This window comes from Marmota monax, unplaced genomic scaffold, assembly GCF_021218885.2.
Source record: "Marmota monax isolate L192 unplaced genomic scaffold, Marmota_monax_Labrador192_F-V1.1 WCK01_AAM20220418_F8-fsc00012, whole genome shotgun sequence".
In the NCBI taxonomy this organism is placed as follows: Eukaryota; Metazoa; Chordata; class Mammalia; order Rodentia; family Sciuridae; genus Marmota; species Marmota monax.
In genome coordinates, this window is record NW_026695227.1 from 13,187,422 (window position 1) to 13,196,802 (window position 9,381).

General features: G+C 37.9%; 1 protein-coding gene across 11 annotated transcripts in view; it reads right to left on the minus strand.

The window, feature by feature from the left end:
* The window catches only part of Lmntd1 (lamin tail domain containing 1), a 340,293-nt gene extending 337,790 nt beyond the window's left edge, over positions 1-2,503 (minus strand). For all 11 annotated transcript variants that reach the window (XM_058576414.1, XM_046435441.2, XM_058576413.1 and 8 more), the window contains exon 1: positions 1,128-2,503. The gene's annotated coding sequence lies outside the window, so the exon portion shown is untranslated. The remainder of the gene's footprint in view (positions 1-1,127) is intronic.
* Positions 2,504-9,381: the final 6,878 nt, after the last annotated feature.

Below are 9,381 nucleotides of genomic sequence, written 5' to 3' on the forward strand. Positions count from 1 at the left end.
ATGAACAATATATTGGTACTTCATATAAATGAGAGAAGTTCTAGAATTTTAATTACTTTTTGAAAACACTTGGCTATTAAATCATAATAGAGCCAGGTGTGGTAGCTCATGCTTGTAATCCCAGCAGCTCAGGAGGCTGAGGCAGGAGGATTGCAAGTTCAAGGCCAGCCTTAGCAAATTGGTGAGGCCTGAAGCAACTTACTAAGACCCTGTCTCAAAATAAAAATTTAAAAAGCACCGGGGATATGGCTCAGTGATTAATCACCTCTGGTTCAATTCCTAGTAGTCCCCTCAATACACACACACACACAAAAAAAAAAAATTAGAAAATGTTTATTTTGAGAACATATTTCTCATCATTTTGTGAATACTTCAGTATTTGATAGAAAACAAAGATTTTAATCTTTTGCTTTCTTATAAAAATCATAGAGTTAGCATATTGTTTTAAGATGGTAGGAAAAACTTTCAGTAAGTGTATAGCAAATATAAAAAGTCTATTATAAAGGATATTATTAGTGACACTCAAAATATAAACATCTATGTGTATTTTCTTTTTTTATGACTATAGTCGTAAAGGTCTTGCTGTTGATTTTATTTTCATTTTTTTTTAATTTTTATTGTTGGTTGTTCAAAACATTACATAGTTCTTGACATATCATATTTCACACTTTGATTCAAGTGGGTTATGAACTCCCATTTTTCTATGTGTATTTTCTAAGGTTAACATTTTATGAAAGAAAAAGTTCAGGATCTTCAAAACTTATCAATGCATTCATTATCAAAATTCTAAGCACATGATGCTCAATAGGGGACTATGCTCAAGACAGCTAGTAAGTAGCTTTCCAATAATGTTGACAATGCAAGATTACTGCAATATTTGCAAAAGAGAATTGCAACAACAACAACAACAAAGACCTGCAGATTTACTTCATTAGCTTTAACCTTTTCCCCCTGAATATCAAAGAGATTAAATCCATTTGCATCAAACTTGGGTGGTAATCTTGAAGAATTTATTATCCCCTTTTCAGCATTGTTTTATTTATTTATTTTTTTTTTTATTGGTTGTTCAAAACATTACAAAGCTCATGACATATCATCTTTCATACATTTGATTTAGAAGTACTTACTTTCTGAGATTTTTTAATCTGTCAGGTGCCAGAAAATTTCAGCAGAAGATTCGTGTACAATCACTAATCTTTCATGATTGGGACCCTGGGACAGCTGCAGCCAGATTTGTTGTGGGTTGTCCCAGGAAACCACTGTGCTGATAGTTACAAGGAATGTTCTCCAGCAGGGCAAGGTTTCCTTGTATGCTGGCACTTAACTGGGCATGGTCAACTGTGTTAAGTATGAGTAAACAATAAGCAAGGTATAATAGCTACTGTGTCCAAATATTTATTGTATGGAAGTTAGTGCCTTGCTAGCTCAAGTATGTTAATTATTTTAGACTATGGGGGGGGGGGGTGCAGGTGGTTATCTGGTGACAAAAGTTTGGTGGCAATTAAAAATTCTGTAGCCTACCTTTATTTTGCAGATTACCTCCCAGATCCCCAATTACCATATTCTTTGCTCTAAGAAGGATGACCATTTTAAAATAAAAGTTGTGGGCTTACAGGTTGCCTAATGTAAAAGGATGTTTTCCTGGTTGTTTATCAGTTCTACTGTCTCAGAGACAGGATTTCATCTCTAATTTTCTGGCTCATCATAGTTTTTGTTTTTCTCTCTGGAAGACTTACTTCTACCATATTGCACATTCCATTTTCAGTATGTTGATGTTTTTCACAGTTTTATTTTACAGGCTCATTTTACTTTTAAATTCATACTGCAGTTGCATCCTTCAGTTGTGGTTGACATTACAGTATTTTCTTCATGCAGATAAAACACACATGCTTTCCCCACTCCCTCCAATGCTCTTCTTTAAAGTGGATCCCACTCATTCTAAAGGAAAGGTCTGGATGACAAGACTAATTCTAAAGCAAGGATTTAAAGATCCACAAAAGACTCATAAGAAAATAGAAAATCCTAATTTTAATTTGTGCTGTAGATAAAACAATTTGGTGTTTACTCTATCTCAATTTTATGACAAAGGAACACACGTATAAAATAGCCCTTTGTTTATTATAAGAAAAATAAATGCTGTCCATAATTAAAGACCATATGTTTTGATGTAAATCTGAAAAAGAAAATTTAAATTTATAACTGCTAAATTTAAAAAATTACAGCTATGGTTAACCCTCTTTTACAAACTTTCTTCATATAACTGGCATAACTTTTATGGGCTAGTTTTGTCCAATTTGTTGGAAATGTCCAAAAGCAGCACTAACGTTTGATTTCTTAATTCAATGAACTCAGTCCAGGTCTTATCATCAGATCTTCAGATCTATTTATCTAAATTTATCTGTATAAATTCTACATGTATTTGAATCTAAGCCACTAATAGTTCTGACATGTTTTATGTCTGCATATTAGATGATTCTTCTGACTGTTAAAAACAAGGGAGAGAAATGAATTACAGTAGATGGGGTAGAAAGAGAAGATGGGAGGGGAGGGGAGGGGATGGGGGATAGTAGAGGATAGGAAAGGCAGCAGAATACAACAGTCACTAGTATGGCACTATGTAAAAACGTGGATGTGTAACCGATGTGATTCTGCAATCTGTATACAGGGTAAAAATGGGAGTTCATAACCCACTTGAATCAAATGTATGAAATATGATATGTCAAGAGCTTTGTAATGTTTTGAACAACCAATAAGAAAAAAAATTGGTTTCAGTAAGATAGGATGGGATGATTTCAAATCATTTGTTCTCAAAAGTTCTAGAATCCTCCAAGGAAACATTGTTTTCAATGTAGCTTATTCCAGTCTTATGAGCCTCAAAATCTGGAGCTATTTCTTAAATCTATTCTTGATCATTTCTGCAGTAATAACGGAGGCCTTTTACTGTCATATACACAGAAAACAGTGTTCGGTATCACAATAGGAGAGAACACAGTTTTGACAGTACAAATGAACTATAAGAGTAATTCTAGCAGTGTTCTAAGAAGTGGAAATGTTCTAATTCTCTGTTGCTATTAAATTGAAAGTGATATGCATTAATGAAAGCTACATATCTAGATATTACATGACTATGGTGACTGAAGAATATGAAACATGGGAAAGAAGTCCTTCAAACTCTGTTACAACATGATGAGGTATCACCACTTTCTAAAGAAGGTGGACTTCTAAAGAAACACAGCATCCCACTTCTGTTCCCACAGGAAGTTGTTTTGGGAAAAAAGAAAGAGAAAGCTGCCAATGTTGTAGCAAAGACTTAGGGCCATTACTGTTATGCACACAGGAGATTCACCCTATGACAGGATGGGCAAGAGGGTAGAGGTTTTTACCACTATCTATATTAGCTTAAGAAATTTCACAGAGAGATTCACCATCCATAATTATGTATTTATATTCACAGTTCTATTATAAATATAAATACATCTGATATACAAGGTTGGTGACTATTTCTAAGGAGTAGCATTGTAGGTAGTAGGATGACAGGATTTTCATTTTGTAATTTGTACCATTTTGCATGGCTTACTTTTTATTTGTATGTATTACTTTTAAATACAGCTGTTTCCTTTGTGATTTGCAAACAGAAACTATCATATAGTTTGAAAAAAACTTAAATTTGTCCTGGCCATCCATGCCAAGAATTAATTTATGATGAACTATACTCTTGGAACAAGTTTAATAACTAAAACTTTACTTTTAGTTATTTAGTGGGTCTTTCTCTAGAATAAATCATTTAAAATGAAATTCCAATGTAATATGGACATTAATAAAAATGCAGTTCAGTACTTGGCTTAATCCCTGCCTACCAGGGGATATACAATCACAATACAGGATTTGACAATTTCCCAAAGAGTGTGACACATGCCAGAGCCTGGGGGACTTCTTTCAATTTCCATGTATGCATTTCTCAGTGGGACACAAGTGATGGAAAATACATGTAAGTGAGCACAGAGCCTAGAAGACTCACAATTTATAATACTTAGGGTTCAGGTCAGCCAGGAATTAAAGTTGCTGCGAATAACCACATAACTCTGTCACAGCAACCCTTCCAAATCCTCTCACCTATCAAAAGCATAATCATCATCCTATCTTCAGTTTTGGTGTCAGGCTGGCTGCTATTCATTTTACACACATCTTATCTACATTGTGTCTAAAATCTAATCCACTAGGCTTTCATTTTTCACTACATGTTGCTGGTTGACTTCTCTAGGAAGCTGATCCTAATCTAAGACAGACATTCCTACATAGGATGTTCCAGGGAATGCTCTCCAGATCAATATTCGTAGAGCTCTAAAGGAAGTAAGATTGGGCAGAGGGAGAAATTGAGTGGCAATGGAGACTCAACAGAGCTCCATTTAGCTCTGCAAGTAAACTGGAGCCTATGAAGTGGTCCCCAGATCAGACATTAGTAATTCTCAAAAGTCTGGAGTTGCAGGTAGGGGCACACCATGACCAAATGGCTCTCTACAGCCCAGCACAGCCACCAGGATCTATACACAGCTTCACAAAGGCAGCCATCCTACCTAGTACCTGGGTAAGTCAGTGTTTCCTTCCTGAGAACTGGATCTAAGCAGTGCTCCACGACATCCAGTACTCTAAATACACCAATCTACATCTACATTACAGATATTGGCGCCTATTGGAGTGAATTTTCAAACTGAGTCCCTGTTCTGGTTGACTCATTTGTATTCTCTTAATATGCCATCATGCAGAAATGTTCTCTAGTTCATAAATTTGTCCAATTTGATCCAATTCAACAGCTATGTATTGAGAACCCACAATTTGCAAAGCACTACCTACCTCTGAGGATCAAAGAATGGTTAGGGCATAGTGCAGAAGAGTGATAATCATGTTATAAAGTATTTCTGAGGTTTTTCTATGTCATGTTCTATGCATCTCATCTAATCCTCTAATAACATCATCGGTTAAGTTCCACTTTGACCTCCATTTTGCAATTTAGGGACCTCAAGACAGTTGGGATTTATTACATAAGAAACTCAGAAGGAGCCTTCAGTGGCAGGACGGTAGGCAGAACACAGTGAACAAAGGTCAATGGGTAGATGTCTGATTCAGTTTGTTATGTTTAAGGAAAGTATGGATCATCTAAATACATGTGTCCAGTGGGTAACTGTATGTTCAACTCTGAAGTTTAGAATAGGGATGAGGGCAAGATATAGTTGGGAGACTTATAAGATTGTAAGTGGTGATAAGGACCATTGGAAGAAATCACATGTAACACTGTAGTAAATGACACCATTCTGCACTGAGTGTGGAAAACAAGAAGAGCAGTGGACTGAGGCCCAAACTTCAGGGAAGGGCAGACAGAGAAGTTTATAATGGCAGACAAAAGGTCAGAGATGGAAGAGGAATGAACACTGCCAGAGAGAGAGAGAGAGAGAGAGAGAGAGAGAGAGAGAGAGCTTTTAAACAAAGAGAGGAGTTTCCAGGGTCAAAGACACCAGAAACCCCAGATAACTCAAGTGCCAGAAAGCATCTGTGGAGTCTAGAGTATGGGAGTCCTTGCTGACCTTTCCCAGAGCTGCCTCTTAGCAGTGCAGACAGTGGGAATCTGATTACTCTTGAGTGGAAAGACAAATGGGAAGTAGAACAGGGTGCTCAGAATTCATTCTAAAAAGCTGAAGAAAATGAATGCAAATGAGAACTCTAGGGAGGACTGGTGTCAAAGGGATGTTGCCTTTTTTTTTTTAACATTTTCTATATGATTGACGTGTCAGACATTAGGGACACAAAAATGATTGAAATATAGTCCCTGCCTTTAAGGAACTCATATTCTAGTGCAGGACACAGAAATAAGAATAGTGACACTACATGTGATGAAAGCAGAAATAGCTATGTCATTAGAGAACTATGAGAAAAAGAGGGAGAAGTATCTGACTTTCTTAGAGGTTAAGGAAGTAGGTGAAGTAGCAGATCAAGAGATGATTGGCAGAGAACGGAACATCTGTGGAACAGCGTGGAAATATGCAAAAGACAGGCACATTCGTGAAAATGAATGATCACTGTGGCTGAGCGCAGGAAACTGGTGGAGACAAGGAATGGCACTGGAAAGATAAAACAGTTCAAATCACAAAGGGCTTTGTGTGCCACGTTAAGGAATTTAAACTTTTTCCACTAAATAATGAGGAAGCTTACAGCAGAGCTTTAAGCAAACCCAGTAATCTGAACTATTGTGTTTCATAAACTGGTAAGAAAGGAGAGTGACTTGGAGAAAGCAACTCAGGAGACAAGAAGATTGCTTATGGGTCTACTGTACTAACTTGGATCAATTACGGTATCATGGGAAAATAACTAAAACAGCAAGAATGGGCATGAAGAGGAGGGGTAGATTAAAGAAAGCTAAAATATAGAATTCCCAGAATATAATTATACTAGTAGAGAGATGGCAATAGGGAGAGAGCAGTAAAATATCATTTTAGATTTCTGAATTGGTGGCTGAATAGAATTAATTGGAATGGAGAAAGTTTGGGGGCTGAAATACAATGAGTTTGGTTTTGAGATGCCTGTGTGACACCTAAGAACCAAAAATGCAAGCACCCACTGCAAGATGTATGTGTGGGGACAGGATGGATGGGGATTTGGAGGTAGACATTCACTTGATGATACTTAAAGAAGAATAAATGCAGCTGGAAGGGTGTGAGGACAAAACCTTTGAAAATACACGTTAGGGACTGTATAGGTAGAAAGTATTTGGACCAGTTGATGTTGGAAATGGCAGATTGGAAAGGCCAGTGAAAAGTATAAACATTATTAAGTGGCACTGAGTCTGGCCTGTAGTGGAAAACACATTTGTAAGGGTTCTGCCTATGGGACTGTATGAGTTCACCCAGCAGTGTTAGGTGATCCAGAAGGATAGATGGATTAAGCCTATGTGGGACATCTGCTGCAGATAAGTCAAGAGGAAGTTGTGTCAGGAGGTTGAGGGTGTCAGTGAGGAAGCAGTTAAGTTTCTATTGCATAAAGAAAGATATCAGATTGGATGTCCTAGGAATAAAATGAGACAGTGGGCCCTCCATGATGTTGAAGAGCAAGTATGGGGAAAGGAGAAGGCAGAGTGAAAAAGAGGTGACTGAGTTCTGGGAATGAACCAGGAGGCTTAAGATTCCAGAGGCTGAGCTGCTCCAGGGAGGACAAGGTGGCACCTGGATTCCAAATGGAGCAGAGGTGAAGGTCATTAGGGTGGAAAAGGTTTCAAAGCTCCCATAGTGCAGAACCTTATCCACTGAATGTGCTTCACATACTTGTTGGCAGAGCCAAGCACAGATGGGCTTTCTGTTTGTCGTAAAAACAATATAACCACATTTTGGAAAACAGAGGGGGAGAGTTACTCATGCTCCCACCACCCACACAACTCTCATTCCCATGGATTGTGTGGCCTTCTGCATGATGCACCTGACTGCAGCCACAGCTTATATGCTTGTCTCTCTTTGTATCTTGACATTAGGATGTAAGCGTGTTCATGTAATTAACGGATAGTTGTTCTGTAATTAACGGATAGTTTCTTAGTGTCTGAAATTTCAATTTGGGGATACTCCAGGTCGCAGACCCAGATCCTCATTTTTGTGAAACCAAACAAGAGGGCTGTGAAATTTCAACCAAATTATCAGAAATAAACAAGGACGTGACTCATTTTTGTCTTACTGTTAGAGACCCATGGTCTTCTCATTTCTCTTATCTTGGTGTTTCAACCAGCTGCATTCCTCAACCATCTGAAGTTTGGGATTTTATAACACTGTTCAGAGTAAAAATCAAAATCCATAACTAATAAGCACAAGAATGACCAGGGGCTCACTCTTCCCTCCACTCCCCCACCCCCACCAAAGAGCTAGAGCTTCCTAGTAGAAGATGGCTGAGAAGATATTCTATATGTGCTTATCCTGGATTCAAGATTAGAAAGTGGCAAAATTTCATTTGGTTTTTATTTTTTCCACCTAAGACCAAAGAACACTGCTGGTCCCTTACTGGGTTGGAAGAGACTTATTTTAAATTTGATAAAAGACTGGCTGATTTAGTGGCATAATCATTCATTTCACTCCATTGATGACTCCTGCAGCCTTCTCTGGCAAGACTGAACCCACAGCACAGAAAAATACAGAAACATTCTCATTGTTCACATTAGAATTGAACATGCAAAAGCTGGAAAAGGCAAAACAAACAAGACTCTTGAAACTTTTCTATGGCAAGGGCTGTGTTAATAAAAGCTGTTAGGAACATGACCTGAGTTTGCGACCTGGAGTATCCCCAAATTGAAATCTCAGACACTAAGAAACTGAAATTAAAATCCATTAATTACAGAAGCTGTGCCATAACACGAACAATGCTTACATCCAAATGTCAAGATACAAAGAGAAACAAGCATGTAAGCTGTGGCTGCAGCCAGGTGCATCATGGGGAAGGCCACACAACCCATGGGGAATGAGAGCTGTGTGGGTGGTGGGAGCATGAGTAACTCTCCCCCTCTGTTTTCCAAAATGTAGTTATATTGTTTTTAACGACAAAAAAGAAAGCCCATCTGTGTGTGCTTGGCTCTGCCAACAAGTATGTGAAGCACATTCAGTGGATAAGATTCTGGACTATGGAACTTTGGAAACTTTTCCACCCTAATGACCTTCACCTCTGCTCCATTTGGAATTCAGGTGCCACCTTGTCCTCCCTGGAGCAGCTCAGCCTCTGGAATCTTAAGCCTCCTAGTCCTGCCCCAGAACACAGTCACCTCTTTTTCACTCTGCCCTTACCCTATACTTGCTCTTCCAGTCTTTCACTGTGTCATTTTTTTTCCTAGGATACCCTTTTTATCCCTCCTGAGGTTTCTGGGTCTTTAGCTCACCAATCCTATCTGTGATTACTGATGTAACTTCTTTTCATATTTCCTTGTCTACATTCCACATCACTGATTTACTTTTCCTCCTTAGATAAATTATATTGGCAGAACATCTAATCTTGTAATAAATTAAGAGAACCCCATTAGAAGACAGCTATGGCCTCTAATTATTGCAGATTGGCAGTTGCCTATTCATATCCTTCTTCCTTACTAATTGAATCCAGTTTTTTTAGTGTCACAATTTATATAGCCGAAGATTACATTTCTCAAACTCCCTTACAGACATAGGTAACAAAAGGGATATATGCAGTAGTTATGTGGGTAGTTTTCCCAGATGGTAAATTTTTAAAATTCAACTTTTGAGATTTTCTTTTTTAAAAAATTGCAGTTATATTAATTACACAAAATATTGGGTTCCACTGTGGCATTTTCAATCACCCATATATTAACTTTTTAAAGGGCTCATTCCTCTGTGTGCATTTTTGCCTTTC